The following is a 12448-nucleotide window of genomic DNA, read 5'->3' on the forward strand; positions in this document are numbered from 1 at the left end:
AGGCCACAGGGGCAGCTCAAGTGCGGGCGGTCAGGTCCCACCATGGAGCTGGCTTTGCCTTTCTCAGCAATTAAGGACCCCCTGGGGCAGTGGTGGGCGGAGGCAGGTGACTGGCGCCTCTGGAGCGGAGCGTCCCTCCCTTGCTTTCTTGAACTTGGTCACTGTGGCCGCAGCCTCCCACCAACTCACCCCCTGCTCTCCTCTGGCAAAGCCTGGGCCTGGGCGCTACGGGGCTTGTGACGGGCACCCGCTGCCTCAGGGCCTCCTGGCGAAAATCCCAGCCGGGTCACCACCACCCCAGGTCCCTGGCCCGTCACCAAAGCCGGGGCCTCCGCCTCGGGTCCATGAGGTGGCATCGTGGCAGGCAGGCAGCCTGGAGCGCGAGCGTCTGGACACGAGAGGGTCCCCCACGCGACAGGGATTCCCTGTGACCCCGCCTCCTCCTGGCCCTGGGCAGGACGGGAGCCAGAATCTTGGGAAAGGCCAGAAGTTCTTGCTCCCCAGCCTGGGGCCACGTGCCGACGCAAGAGTGAGCGCAGCAGGGGCCTGTCCATCCAGTGGAGTTTAATTAAATTCAGCAAACGCCTCCTGCCACCTACTAGGTGCTGGGCGGGGTGCTGGGAGCTCAGTGTGGCACCCAGAGGGGGCGTGGAGCAGCGGCGGGGGCGGCAGACACCAGGCGGCTCTATTTGAAGGCCTCCTGAAGGGAAGCCAGGTAGGGGCTGCTGTTCATTCATTCCTGCGGCCGCCGCTCTGCTCTGCTCGCTGTGGGCAAGAGGAGGGAACCGACAGGAAGCGCGGGAACAAGGCAGGAGGATGGTAATTAAGGAACAGATGGCGAGCGGGGCAGGAACGCCAAGAAGGGAAGAAGCACCGGAATTCTTCAATCACCCACCAGCTGCAGACGCTGCCATCTGACTGGGATCCCTCAGGAAGAACCGGCAGCGGGTGACCGTCACCAGCGGGGGAGCAGGGGACACCAGGCTCTTCCCGAGGGTGAAGTCTTGGCGGCACCATGTGGGTCTGGGAGACGGGTTTGTGGATCCCATTTTACAGATGGGGAAGCTGAGGAGGTGAGAGAGCCCGGCCAGGTTCTGGCAGCCAGCGGGACGCGGGCCCAGGATCTGAACCTGGGGCCCAGCTTCTCCCCTGCAGCTGCGCCAGCTCAGCCTTCAGCGGGGCTGGGACCACCAGGGACCGCCACTTCCCTGACACACCTCAACCTCCCGAGATGCCGCTGTGTAGGTGGCTGTGGTTGATTCCGTGTCCTAAAGGTCAGGGACGTGCCAGTTAGAGCTCAGCACAAGGTGGGTGTCTGCAGGTGTGGTGAGCGCCCCTGGGGGGAATCCTGAACCTCAGGGCTACACGGGGCGGGGGCGTCCATGGGCAAACCACTCCCTCTTTCTTTTCACCTTCACTGAGATCAGACACCTAGAACCTCCTCCAGGAATAGCACCGAGGAGTAAATGTGATGATGTGACTGCAGAGCGGTCAGCAGGCTTCATTCATGTTCTCTAACTTTATTTATGTTGTGCCGAGGGTGGGACCTCAGCAAGTACTTTACCACGGAGCTTTACCCCCCCGCCCGGACCGGACCCTCACTAAGAGTGCAGAGAGTCGAGGACAGTGGCTAAGCGCGTGGACTCTGGATCAGACTCCCCAAGATTCAGAGACCAGCTGTACCACTTACTGGCTGGGTGGCTTTGGGGAAGTCACTTCACCTCTCTGAACCTTAGCTTCCTTATCTGCAGAATGGACTTACAGGGCACTTACAAGGATTCGACAGAGTAGGACCTGCGAAATGTTTTCCCCAAACATAGATCAGCCGCACTTACGGACGGAGTTCGTTATTAACATTCTTTATCTGGGGCTACTTGCTGAGGACCAGAAAATAAAGGCTGGCCTCTGCTTCGGGGCATCCGGAGATTAGAGAGCAGACCAGAAGGTGCCTCGACCTGCACCCACAGTGGCCATGCCTGCCAGGAGCATTTGGAGTGGGAACTGTCCCAGATCACCTGGGCTGGGATCTAAAAGGCACACCAAGTCTTGAAGACTGACTGAACTTTTTTAAAAAAAGCGTATGAGATGCCTCTGGTATTTCTATACGAATGGCATGTTGGCGTGATAAGGTTTTCCATATATTGGGTTTAATAAATATATTATTAAAATTAACTTCACTTTTCAGTTCCACTTTTCCTAAGGTGCCTATTAGAAAATTCAGAGTTGAGCCTATGATTTGCATTTCTGTGGGGCGACTCTGACCTGGGCTTCCTGTTGAACAGGTGAGTGAGCTGAGCACAGACAGGCACCCGTCCGACTGCCTGCGGTCACACCAAAGTCAATGACAGAGCCTCGACTGGCACCCAGGCTTCCGAATCGTGGCCAGGGTCCCCGCAGGACACACACGTGCGTGTGCACACACACACACACATAGATACTGGAGATCTGCACCCGAGGCACGCACACCACCCACACAGGCCTGATTGGGAGCTGTGTCCCTGTCCCTCCTTATATTCCTGAGCAGGTGTCAGCAATACGTACAGTTCATCAAGCTCATAAGACAATAACGGATTCCGTGGTGTGGACCGCGAGGCAGCCGAGTTGCCGCCGTCACCACAGACAGCCCCGGTCCCCCCACTCTCCCATCAACGTCTCCTCGGGCACCGTGTCCTGGGGAAATGTCACTCTGCATCTTGCTTCCTGTCACTTGGTAGAGGGCTCCGAGTGCAGGCCGGCAGAGAACAGTCCGTGCCTGGGAGTCCCCGGCTGGCCCAGGATGCTGGCCCCACGCGTCTCTCTCCTCCCTTCCTCTCCTCTGTCCCTTCCCGGGACTGAGTGCTGCATCTTGGGCTAAAGACACCACCATAACCACCACCCCCAGAGCCTGGAGTCCTTTCAGTTTATTTCTCACTTTGACTTAAGTGGACCGGGTGCTTCTAGAAGTTTCCTTGATTAATTCTGTCCAGCATCGGGCTGGGGAAGCGGCTTCCTGGGTGACACAGCTGCGGGTCCCTGTTAACCTCCGTGGCCCCTGATCCTCGGCCACCGAGGGAGGCAGGAAGTTATCTGAGACGCAGCATCAATGTGGACACATGCAGTAAGGGTCCAGTGACCGGTTTTATGAAATTAGCTCCGAGGTATGGCCCGTCCGGTCATCGCAACTCTCCCTGCAGATAACGGGGCGGGTCTCCTTTGCTCTGTGAATCAGCCTGTGGCCTCGGGAACACACACCTGATCTGAGAGAAACCCCAGGATTCTTGGACAGGGACATCTGCCCTGAGTCTAACTGTGACAACCACAGTCCAGTTCTCCTCCCAGGCAAGATGCCCCCCCCCCCGAAGCCCCCAGGCCACCAGCTCCCTGTCTCTGCTGCCAGCCCCATGGGTCTGAGGGCAGATCGGTCTCCTCTCTGGACATCAATCTTCCTGTCTATAAAATGGATTCAACCAGACACAGCAGCCAACCTTGGGCTTCCAGGGGCAGAAGCAAATAAAAATGTGGACAAAGCCCTCCTGTGAGGCCAGAGGGCGGAACCAGCAGAGTGCACAGCCTGTCCTACCTCCCAGCTGCCCACACCCTCCCGCGGTGGACAGGGATGCACAGGGGCACTTCCGTCCCTCCTAGGAGTGGCTGTGTCTCCAGGAAGAGACAATCTCCCCTGCCCCTCAGGTGCCACTCCATGTCCCTGCTTGAGTGCCATTTATCACGGGGAGGTCATCAATTAGATTTTGGGGAAGGATGGGGGGACAGACAAGCTCAAAATTATATTACTTGCAAAAAATCCATTCTCTCCGCGCAGCGCAGCCGCTCTATGGACTGCCTGCCCCTCCTCCCGGCTGCCTGTCAAGACAGAAAGAGAAAACTACCCTCTTAATGTAAGTGTCCGCGAGTATGAATGTCCCTCTGGGTTCCCTATTTTAACTTCTTTCTTTTTGGGTCTCACTCCTGCTTTTTTTCCTCCTCCATCTACTCCACGGGTCTTTCTGCTCCTTCCAGATGTCCCTCAAGAGAGTGCCCTCTGCAGGAGGCCTGCTGCGCTGCAGCCACACTGACCCCACCAGGCCTTCCTCTGCCCCACACATGCTGGTCCTCTGTGGCTTACCCCACCTCACCAGTCTCCTCCTCCAGGCAGCCCTCCTGGACGAGGCTGGGCCAGGCCCTTTCTCCTGGGTGTCTGGAGCATCCTGTGCCTGTCTTACTCATTGCAGTTTGTCATTCTGTCCCGGGTCCACATCTGTCCCCTCTACATAGAGTGTTCCCCGTGGGCTAACCTGTCTATTTCCAAACCAACCTCAAAGCACAGGCTGCCCACACAGTCATGTCGTTTCCATTCTCGTTTGTTCCCCTCCTTTCTCTGAGCACAGACAAGGGTGCAGCTTGCTGAGTGGGAACCCCAAAGACCCCGCAGTGAGGGGACCCTGCCCCCATCTCCAGCCATCTCCTGAAGCCCTCCCCCCCCCCCAATCACCACGCTGCAAACGCCCGGAGGGTTTTTCCTTTGTCTTTTTATCTCCCTGCATCTGCGGCAGCTCCCTGTCACCCCTGGTCTGGGCTAGGCTCCCCTTTCCTTACTAGGGTGCCCCGTGTACAGACCGTGACTGTGACTTTCTCTGACTCCGCCCACGAGAAGGTAAGCACCTCCAGGAGAGGAGGTCTCCTTAGTGTCTGTCACATCCCAGAGGCCTGGCGACAAGGACTTGCTCAATGTACAATGCTGGAAAGGAGGGATGAGTCGGGGGAGGGGCCCGGGTGTCCCCCCCTCCAGTCCCTGCGCACCCAAGTCCCCTCTTCCAGCCGAGGCCGGACCCCCAAACGGGAGGATCTCCCACGAGCAGACGGGGGAGGGAGGAAAGAGCAACTCTGTGTTTTATGGGAAAATTAAATATTGAGCTGAGTAGTAACAGCAGTCAAGGGGGAAAAAACCGACAAAAAGTCCCCAAATGGAGCCGCCATCGGTGACGAGAGACAGAAACGCAGCGTCTGCGCTCGCACGGGCTGCAATGGGCCCTTTTATGCGGCAGCTGCCGAGCGTCCCCAGCTCCAACTTGAACTTGGCCTTGCTGAAAGGAGGGGCGGGGACGTCTCGGTCTAGTCGTTGCCACTGCCCAGGGATCCTCCCCACGGGGGCTTTTCGGAGTGGTCTCCGGAGGCTGCGGGTGGGCACTTCCACCCACCCGCCTCCCGCCCCCCGCGGAGCGCTGGCAGCGCGCGCTCACCTGCCTCGCCCTCCCCTGCCAGCTGTTGTGCGTTCGCTGTGGCAGAAGAGAAAATTAACAGCCCCAACCCGAGGCTCTGGCTGGCTGCTGGGGGAGCGCGGGGTGCTGGGGGGGCGAGCTGCGTGCAGGCGGCGAACCCGCGGGGCGGGCGCGCAGGTTACTGCAGGTCACTGCTGGTGGGGAAGTAAAACCCCAAGCACTTAAAGGGCGGAGGGGAGGCCTGGCCGCAGGATTTGTGCAAGCTGGATTTGCACGCTGGCGCTATTTTCTAGACTGTTCCTTTAGAGTAGGTTCCCAGGACCAGCAGCATCGGCATCTCCTGGAACCTGGGCGGATCTGCAGGTTCTGGAGCCCCTGTCCAGATCCCGCCATCTGGGTGTGACTCGCTCGCTCGCCAGGCGATCCCAGAGCAAGTCTAGAGGAGCCTCTGCCCTGACCTGCGCGGCGCCCTTTGGCTCCTCTCTAAATTCCGGGTGACGAGAAACGCTCCCGGTGTTGCTATGTGAACCAAGGGCTTGGACTCTAGTAGGTGCTCAGTAAGCAGAAGGGGCTCAAGGGAATTGGGAAGGCTCAGCCTCTGCTTCTCCAGGCCCCAGAACAGGGCAGAGTCAGCACCCGGAGCCTCCGGGGCTCCAGGCACCGATTGGGTCAAAGGACCCCCAGTTTCCAAAGCCCGCCTGGGCCAACTTTCTATGTCTGTCTTGATTGGCTGCTTGCCGGGGTTCCAAGTTTTCTGATTGGTCTCCTCAGCTGCCAGTCCTGGGTGGACCCCCGCTGCTCCTGAGGGTGCCTGTCCCGGGCAGGGCGGGGCGGAGAGGGGCGGAGAGGGGCGGGGCCCGGGGGCGTTCTGCTGCCTGGAGGTGGCCTGTGCGTGGGTGACCGTGGGTGACCGTGTCTCCTCTTCCACGCCATTGTAGTTTATGTGACCACAGAGTGAATGTGCTTAAGTCCTACCTAGGTTCCGTTTCTGCAGAGATGAAATCTATGGGGTGTGACATGAATTCTTTTTAAATAGCAGCGGGGCTGGCCAATTTGGGGGATGTTTTCAATAAGCCCCAGAGGTGCACATTACACACATGAGCAGTTTCTCCCGGTGCCGTGTTTGCAGCTTTATGAGAGAAGCTTCTGGAAGCCTGGGGAAGCTTGGGGAGGCCCGGTGGCCGTACCTACCCTGTGGCAGCTGCTCCCAGCTGCTCGGCCAGAGGACAGAGGGGAGAGGTCTCGGCCACACCTTCCGTCTGCAGCCCCCCACCCCCGCCAAGAACTACTCCTGTCCCTCCACCGAACCGTGTCCCTCCACGGCCAGGGCTTTGGCGTTGGAGGCTTAGAACAGGGCTAACCCTAGCCTTATCTGCCAAGGTCACGGCCAAGTGTCCTTTAGGCAGTGGCTTGGCTTTCTGGGCACCTCCCAGGGGCCAGTGATGACAAGAGATGTCAGTGTGGGGTCCGTGGGGAATGAAGTACAGAGAGTGCCCGACTTAGATGGTCCCGGTTACAGTGTTTCAGCTTCATGCTGGGAAAGTGACACACGTTCAGTGGAACCCGTCCTGGTGGGGTTTGGGGTTCTGGTCTTTTCCATGGATACCACCCTGACACTCTCTCCATGGGGGCAGTGGGGTGGCAGCGGGTCAGCCTGGCCATCACAAGGGAAACCCCCGCTGACCACCCACCGCGGCTGTGCTTGGCCCCTAGTGAGCACACACTAAGTTTTACTTGATGCTCTGTTTTTATTTGCTGGTGTGTGTGTGTGTGTGTGTGTGTGTGTGTGTGTGTGTCTGGGGACAGAGGCGTCCAGAGCTGAAGTTCTGTTGGGGCTTTTGAGGCCGATTTCTAGTGACCCCCCACAATTCCTCATTTAAACAGGGGTGCCGCAGAAATGCCTAAGGGTCATGTGAGCTGGATCACAGTGCAAGGCCACCCCAGCCTCCCATGGCACCTGGGCCGTGGTCACTCTGCCCCCCACGCCCTGGCTCAGAGCCTGTCTGCCAGCGGGATCCCCGGGGGCACCGCAGCCACCTTTCCTGCCCAATCAGCGTTTTAGGATTGATTTCCCGAGTCAGAGGGCAAGTAAGTCATCCGTGTTGCTGCTGCTCAGAAAGCAGTTTCCAGGGAGGAACTGTGAAGGGCGTGTGGTGGGAAGGGGGCCGGGCGTTTTCCTGGACATTTCGCCATGAAAAGGTCCAGACCGTGCTCTACGGTGACCGCTCGGCACCGTGGCCCAGTTCTGCAGAGAACCCGCCTCTCCCTGCTCTACTGAGCGTCAATCGCCTCGTGGCTGGGGCTGAGGGGGGTGGGGGCCTCAGAGACCCAGCGCCGGGCCCCTCCTGGTGGCCTTGCCCCTGCCCCGGGTGCTGGGGCCTCAGCCATCTGGACGGGGAAACCGAGGCAGGAACCCGCTGCTGGGTGCAGCAGAGTCAGGCCGGCTGGGTCCCAGGCCGGGGTGACTCGTGTGTGATCCTGGGCACAGGTTCGCCTCTGCAGGGGCAGTGGGCGCTCCCTGTCCCCAGGAGTGTCTACGGGCTGCGTCCCTTGGGGGCCGCCCTGGACTCGGCTCTCCAGCCGCGTACAGCTCTGGGGACACCTGTAGCCTCGGCTCCCGCTGCTCCCTAAGTCACTGGGCCGGAGGCGCCGCGTCCCCACAGCCACCTATCACTGGTCATTAAGGGGCTGTCCCAGGGAGGGGAAGTCTACCTTCTGCTGGAGCCACTAAATCCAGCTCCCAGGGAGCAGAGGATGAAGCATGGCGCTGACCTGACACTTGTCGAGGTCTAATGACGCTCCGCCGGCTGCTGCAGCAGGGTCGGACGCGGGAGGTGATGGACGCCAGGGCCAGAGGGGAGCCAGACACCGAGGGTCCAGGGAGGCGAGGAGCCTGGGGCCGCAGCCCTGCCTGGACAATTCAAGTCTCTTCCTCCTGCTCAGGAGGCTGTGGTGGGCCGTTCTACGTGAGGCTGTAGAGAGGCTCTGGAGCCAGGTGATCTGGGTTTAAAAAGAAGCTCCGCCACTGACTCGCTGTGTGACCTTGGGCAAGTTATTTAACCTCTCTGGACCTTGGTTTCCTCATTGATTCAAACAAGAATAGTAAAAGTAGTTACTTTTTAAAGCTTATGAAATTCAACGCATTAACATATTTAAAGTGCCTGAAACAACATTTGGCACTCACAACATGCACCATTTGTCCTGTACTGAAACGAATCCCCATCTCCTATGGCCCTCTTGGGAGAGCGGGCCTCCCTCAGTCCTTTCCCCAGAGCCGGCCCAGGGGAGAGAGAAGCTTGTTCACTCAGAGGATTAGCAGGAGTGAGGGGTGAGGACCCGTCACCCCCCAGCCAGACCTGAGCTCCCTGGAGAAGGGAGGTGACCCCAGCGTGTGGCCCCAGGGAAGAGATGCATGACAGATGTAGGTGCTGCTTCACAGATTGTCTGCCTCTGGCTCCCACCAGGGGCTTCCCAGGTCACACCCAGGACGGGCCTCAGAGGCCTGGACTCCACCAGCAGCCAGGCCTGGTCCCCGGGGAGGCGTCCAGTCCAGACCCTCGTTTTCCCGGTAAGCCGACTGGCGCTGACACCCCCCCCCCACGGCCAGCCCAGGCGTTTGGCGCTGTCCTGTGAAGTTGAGGCCTGGGTCGGGGGGGCCCTTGATCCAGAGGCCACATGGCAGCCCCAGTGCTCCCCGCGTGGACAGCGGGTGTCCCTTCCCCGGAGCCTCACGCATCGGGGGTGGAGCTGGGCTGGCGCAGGCCTGAGCGCACACCTCACCCGCTCACCGCCAGGGGGCACTGGGCACGTCCTGACCTCTCCTGGCGGCCCCTGGTCCTCTCCCTGGTCCTAGGGTCTCGTGGGGGAGGAGAGGGCCACTGAGGGACGCTGTGGGCTGGGGCAGGGGCAGAGGGGGCTGCGGTCAAGGGCACCTGCCTCGGCGGGGCCGTGTTCAGAGACGGGTGGGAGGATTCTGGAAGCTTCTCAGGAGGCAGGCAGGCAGCAGGCAGACCTTTGGGGCTGGAGCTGGGAAGGACTGTCCTTGCGAGATGACCTGGCTAGCTTCTAAGTGCTCCTCGGAGCCTCACGCCCATCTGTCTGGTCCCTCTCTGAGCTGGCTCTCAGCCGGCGACCTCCACCAGCTGGGGGGGGGGACGTGGGCGGCAGGCGGCAGGCAGAGTGGACGTCCTCCCTCCAGGCCCCCAGCGGCCTCCGGACACTCAGGAAGACAGGCCTGGGCTCTGACGCGTCACGTGCCGCTTCGAGGAGCTTGGCCTCTCTGGCCTCCGTCCCCTGGGCCGCGGCCTGGCTCTGGCCGGCTTCTGACAGCCCAGTTCCGCCACCCGCCTCGGCCCGCTGCCGTCTAAGCGCCCTGCGGAAGCTTGGCTGCAGGCAGAGGTCCACGGGTCCTTGGGCCCGTGGCCCGGCCTCTGCACCCAGTGGCCCATTCTCTACAGTCCCCGTGAGCTGAGTGACATCGGGCAGTTGCCCGGGTGCCCTCCCAGCAGAGCCTCTGCACCCAGCACCGAGTCCTGCGACATCTCCCCATCTGTCCCCGTCTCTCCATCGGCCCCCACACCCGGGGCTTCTGGTTAGAAAGGCCTCCCAGGTCCAGCTGCCGCACAACTGCCCAGGCCCCGGGCTGGCTCCAGGCCTCTCTCCTTCTAACAGCTGCCCTGTCCTCGTTAGGAGGCCAGCCTCCCGAAGGCCACACTGCAGCCCAGCAGATGCCACCGTAGCTTCTACTTAGCAGAGAGGGAACCCGAGGCCCAGGGGGTCCAGTAACCTGCCAGGGCCACGTTCCAGTTAGAGGCGGTGGAGCGTAGTGGTTGGGCCCATGGGCTCTGGGTCCAGACCCGTACCAGACCCGTGTCCTGGGGCGGAGAGTAAGAGCCCTGCAGAAGCTGTGACTTCTCAGTTCACACACTTGTGAAAGGGGGAAAGTGATAACAGGACCCGCCTCGCAGGGCTGTTATAAATGATCTAGCAGGTGCCTAGCGGAACTCTACCTGGTGTGTAGTAAATGCTCAATAAACATTAGCTGCTTTTATTACTATTAGTTGCAGGACCGGGTAGAAAATTTATGTCTCAATCCCCAGCCCACACCTTCCGCCATTCCCCAACTCTCCCAGGAACTCGGCTCCTTATTGACGACCCACCTAATTTAATGGAGGGGGAATTTTCCAGTCGGGGATTATCCAAACTCTTCCTTTTCTAGTTTGGAGGACGTGGTGGCTTGCATGTCCCTCACCCAGAGCGGTAGGAAGGGGACAGGGAGAGGAGAAGAAGTGGACGTGGGCCTGCCTGGGCGGCAGCTTGGCCCCCAGGCCCCGGGCCTCTGGGGCGGGGGGTGGAGTCCGAGTTCTTGCCTCCCCCTGTCATCCTTGGTGCCCCCCTCGGGCGTCTGAGTCGCTCTGATCTGGACCCCCACCTGCCCGGGCCTCCTGTGCACGGCAGCCAGTTGGCCCCCTGGAGTCCGTGGCCACTGCTGTCGCCTGGGGCTGTTAATGTAATTAGATGAGTCCAGCAGGGGCTCATCCACTTAGGTTCCAGACGGGGGACCAGCTGGTAATTTTCTGCTCGGCAGGTGTCCTGGGGGCCGGGGGCTGGGGCTCTGACTCTTGCTTTCAGCAACTCTGCCCGGAGGCCTAGTGACCTCAGCCGGGCAGGCTCCGTCCACCGACCAAACCTGCCCCTGGACGGGTCACACACCCCGGCAGTGCGGGCTCTGCCGGCCGTCGGTGCCCGGGCACCCCACTTTCCCACTCGCGTCCCTCAGAGAAGCAGAGGAGTGTGGGGCCTCTGTCCTGCTCTGGCTGCCGGGGACAAGCAGCCTCCGAGGGGCACGGCTCTGCTCCCGGCCCGGATCCCCCCACGCCCCTGGGGGGTGCAGACTTCCTCCTTCACGAGTCAAGAGGGGGTCTTAACGCCCCAACTTCTGGGCCGGGGAATCCACTTCTTTCTCTGAACAGGAACACGAGGGCGGGGGTCCAGAGAACCAGGTTGGAGACTCAGGCTCCGTCTCTCCAGAGAGCCGAGGTTCTGCCCAGGCTCACAGATGGGGCTCACGGGGTCCCCCACTCCCCTTTCCCCCCGGAGCCTCGTCAGCCCCAGGTCAGCTGTTTCAGTAGGAAACTTGGAGACACTGGTCACAAGGGAGCTGCCTGTGGGCCCATGGCCCAAAGTCCCGCAGCTGGGGAGCCGCGGAACCCAAACAGAAGCGGCCAGAGGGCTCTGGAAAGCACAGGCGTGCCCGAGGGTCGGCTCCCGGACAGGCAGCAGGAGACGCAGCCCACGGGAGGCCTCGCGTTCCAGTCCCCTGGTTTTCACCAAGGACGCCCAGGGGACGCGACGGGAGGGATCACATACTCAGCCACTGCACCAGACCCGGGAGGGTAAGAGCTAAAACTGCACAAACTACTAGAAGAAAAGGGCAGGCGTGAGTGTGACATTGCACTCGCAAAAGCTCCTTCGCTGGGACACTAGAAGAGCAAGGATAAGAGACAAACTAGACTTTGCTGAAATTAAAGCCTTGGTCCTTCGGGGGACGCCACCAAGCAAGCAAGCCGAGAGCCACAGAATAACAGGAAAATACGCAGATAAATATCGATGGGGGACTTGCTTCTAGATGAGGAAGACTTGGAACTTAATGTTAAAAAGACAAGTAACCTGATTGAAAATGACCAGAGGATCTAAATCGGTATTTCTCCAAAGACGGTAACAAGAAAGGGACGGTGCTCTATGTTCCTGGCCACGAGGAAAACCTAGACCCAGCACTTCATATCTAAAACGATGACTTAACTTAAAAGACAGACAATAGAAAGTGTTGACAAGGATGTGGCGAAGTTGGGACCCTCCTAAAGCCACGAGTGGGACTGTGAAATGGGTCAGCCGCTGTAGAAAACTGGTCACTCATTCCTCAAAGGGTTAAATGCAGACTTGCCATTTGACCTAGTAATTCTACCCTAGGTATGTAGCCAGGAGAACTGAACTAGGCATTCACTCAACAACTTCCACATGAATGTTTACGGCAGCATTAGTCGTGATCATGAAAAGTTGGAAACAACCCAATGTCCTTCCATCGATGAATGGTAAACACACGTGGTCTATCCACACTGTGGAATATTATTCGGCAGTGAAAAGGAATGGAGTCCGGATCCCACACTTCAACATGGATAAGCCTTGAAAACATGAGAAGTGTGAGAAGCCAGTCACTAAAGACCACATTTTGTATCATCTGTTTTATATGAAAC

The 12448-nt window shown here is 59.6% G+C and overlaps 1 protein-coding gene across 1 annotated transcript in view; it reads right to left on the reverse strand.

Annotated features, from left to right (window-relative positions):
- The window catches only part of Igsf21 (immunoglobin superfamily member 21), a 163095-nt gene that overhangs the window by 13014 nt on the left and 137633 nt on the right, over positions 1-12448 (reverse strand). The gene's annotated exons all lie outside the window — the stretch shown is intronic.

Source organism: Urocitellus parryii, assembly GCF_045843805.1.
Source record: "Urocitellus parryii isolate mUroPar1 chromosome 11 unlocalized genomic scaffold, mUroPar1.hap1 SUPER_11_unloc_1, whole genome shotgun sequence".
NCBI classification, from domain to species: domain Eukaryota; kingdom Metazoa; phylum Chordata; class Mammalia; order Rodentia; family Sciuridae; genus Urocitellus; species Urocitellus parryii.